Raw genomic sequence first — 3,641 nt, forward strand, 5'->3', positions numbered from 1 at the left:
CCCACAGACCTTATTTCAGATAATTTAACTAATTCACCTATAGATCGTTTGGTTTTGTTCCGAAACAGGGACTAAATTTGTTGCAATGTTGCATTTTCTTCTTGGTTTGGTTCGCTTTCACAAGGCAACCTTTAAACCGTACCAAAATGTGTTCACGCAAGTTACATGCGAGTAACTGTCCTCTTATTGGTCAGTGTTTCCTCTTCATCATTCATCAAGATGATTCACAAGTTGAGAGACATAACTGTCGAGACACATGCAAACACTATACGAATGTAGCCGTCATTCCCGCTGATAAATGATATACTACATTGTATTAATACTGCAGCAAATTCAAACGCGCTCTCTCTCTGGATTTCCCAGCGCTGTCTAGAGGTTAACAGTGTCACGACACACACACACACACTATATGAATGTTATAATGCAGCTAGAGCACAAATCAAGGCTTCATCGGGACAGCATTCTTGCACGGAGAAGCACAATTACACAACATTTTAAGATGAAGAGGTGCTCTTTTGGTTTTCAACTGTGATAACTAATGTGCTAACTCACAGAATCAGACACTACTGTTATTTATATAGTACATTTCCCATTATGAATTGGTTCGTTGGTCCTTTGGGTCGGATTGGTCTCACACCTCAAGCGAACCGCCCCGAGACCATCAGGCAGTCTCAAAGCGATTGTTTTGGTGCGGATACGAGCGCGATTGCGTATATACCTAAACGAACCCAGCCAAGGGAGAAACCGCACCAGGTTCCCGAAACAAACGCTCAGGTGTGAAAGCACCCTAAAAAACCCATTAAATCCACTTCAGGATTATGGAACCGGAAGAGCTAAAACTAGTTTCCTGGATTTGGCCTACAGAAAAACATAATTCCTGCAGCACACTCTGATTATCATTTATTCAATACTGACTGTGATTATGTGATTGCGGTCAAGTGCCTATATATTCGGAAAACAAAAGCACTGTTAGTCGCGTGATTGCCAAATTATGTAGCCATTTACATTGAATTAGTCTCCAGGTACTGTATAATTCACCCCATCAACAGCAGCTTAAGGTTTAAAATGGTTACTAAAGCACTTTCTCAGCAGTTAGGAAATGAATAGCATGCTAGCCTTTTCTTATCACTTTTATACCGAAACCGATTGTGCCTCAGCTCAAGCCCCGTCCCACCCCACACACACACACACACACACACACACACTGCAGCAGTCAAGCAGGGCTCTGCAGCTCCTCTCCTCCTGACACAGCTCTTTGATTAGCACTGTGCCAGGCAGCACCCGTGCAAACACACATGCTGACTGGCTGCATGTTGCGCGTGCTATCTGTGAGCTTGCTGTAAGCAACACTGCAGTGTGACCTTGGGCTGGCACTGGCAGCATGTGAATCAACAGCTTAACTATGTGTGGCATTAATAAACGAAAAAGAAATGTATGTCTTAACCATGTAATTGTTCATCTAGCTTTGAGCTTTCTCTTTTTATAGTTTATCTTCATATTAGGGCTGTCAAACAATTAATCGCGATTAATCGCATCCAAAATAAAAGTTTGTTTTTACATAATACATGTGTGTGTACGGTGTATAATTATTTTCTATATATAAATACACACACATGCATGTATATATTTAAGAAATATTTGCATGTATATACTGTGTATATATATTTATATTATATATAATTTATATTATATATAAATATTTTATATATAAATAACACATTTTCTTAAATATATATATATGCATGTGTCTGTATTTATATATAGAAAATAATTATACTCCGTACACAGACATAAATTATGTAAACAAAAACTTTTATTTTGGATGCGATTAATCGCGATTAATCGTTTGACAGCCCTACTTCATATATATACTTCTGACTTCATTTGCATTCAACACTGCTGCAGGATCTAGATGTCACCCTTTCAGTCGGACTGACCTCTGACCTCGGCTGAGAACTGGGCGGAATGTCTGGTTATGAAAAGCTGTAGTTGTTGGTCCAGGTCACATTCTGACACATTGATGTCCCAGGATCGGATACCTGCAGGTACAGAGAGAAATGTGACATGATCAATATGAGCACAGTACTTAAAGATTAGCTACATGTGTACGCAATGTTCATCCACACCCTCATTTTACATCTTTCTTTCATATATCATCCTTCTTTCTTTTACAATTCATTATTATATTATTATAACAATTTGTGTTGAAAAATTTAAATAGATTTCCTTAAAAAATTTTATGTATATCATTCCGTTTAATTCATATAATTTTGTATTATATTTATAATAAAAATCTACTTGTAATATGAATCATTCAAATATTTAAATTAATTTATTTCAGTTTCTTCTTATTTATTCTTATTCAACTTTTTTCTCAATTTCTTTATTTCTTAATCAATTACAGTTCAAATAAACCTTCTGTTTGGTATTCAGGTTTAAATTCGATATTTCAACCCCGTATTTTCAGACATCTGCCATATAGTTCTTCACATGAGATTCAGTGTGTTATGCTCAGAATATTCATTGAGTATTACATAAGATCCCAAAAGTTCAGACGTCTCTTAAGCTCCAACTGTGCTGAACTTCAAAGTGTAAATTGGAGAATTAGGGAATGAAATGAACTCTATGACTCTTATCTCTCCTCGGCTGTGTCCTTCCTCATCTCTTCTTCATACAGATGAAGGGGCGGTTTCCCTCAGATTCTATTTGGCTTTGTAGATGAAGTGTAAATGTTGCAAACACTGCAGTGTTTGTCCTCAGAAATGCTGTGTCATTGGGATTTAAAACAGGTAATGACCGCAGAGATGAACGGATACTTCTATTTTCTCAGAATAAGATTTACACAGTCTAAAGAAACACAACATTCCTTACATTATTGATTTTATTCTCATCGATTTGCTAATTGCTTATTAAATGTCTGTCAGGAAGAATGGGAGGTTTCTAAATGTCCAAACATTAGAGAATGTTGCACGATTGTAAATGTGCTGAATGTAACAAGTCTACCATTTGACCCTAAATATTGTGTTCGAATTTGGTTGTTTCTTTTTTTTTTTGACATGTAAATGCCAAGTATTGTAACTCATACTGGAAATTTGTCCTCAGCCATTTAAACTATCCAAGTTAGTACAAACACATTAGGAGTAGTGAGTAGTGAACACACACAACCAAAGCATTTTTGCTGTGGCGCCCGGGGAGCGATTAGGGGTTAGGTGCCTTGTTAAGAGCACTTCAGTCATTTCCTGTCAGGATTGAGAATCAAACCTGCAACCTTTGGGTTACCAGCCTGACTCTCTAAACAATAGGCCCACAGGCAGGTTCCTCAGGTTTGTGCAGCTGGTAGCTCTGATTTGTTACTTTAGTCTATGTAACTTATAGACTTATGAGCGGTTTTACACTCAAAAGCTTCATGTTCATTGGAAGAAATGCTAACTAGTACTAGCTAGCAGCTAGTAATTTAGCAAAGCCACATTTTTATGGCAACAAAAGTTGCCAGATAAACATATTTTAGAGTACTAAAGCAAAGGTAAATTTTTTTTACAAAACAGCAATCTAGATGCCATATGATGAAAACTTTGTACTTTTAAATTGAATGTATTTTCTGTACACTATAGTTACATGATATGTGCACAGTGAAAAAAATT

Source organism: Scardinius erythrophthalmus, assembly GCF_964197995.2.
Source record: "Scardinius erythrophthalmus genome assembly, chromosome: 24".
In the NCBI taxonomy this organism is placed as follows: Eukaryota; Metazoa; Chordata; class Actinopteri; order Cypriniformes; family Leuciscidae; genus Scardinius; species Scardinius erythrophthalmus.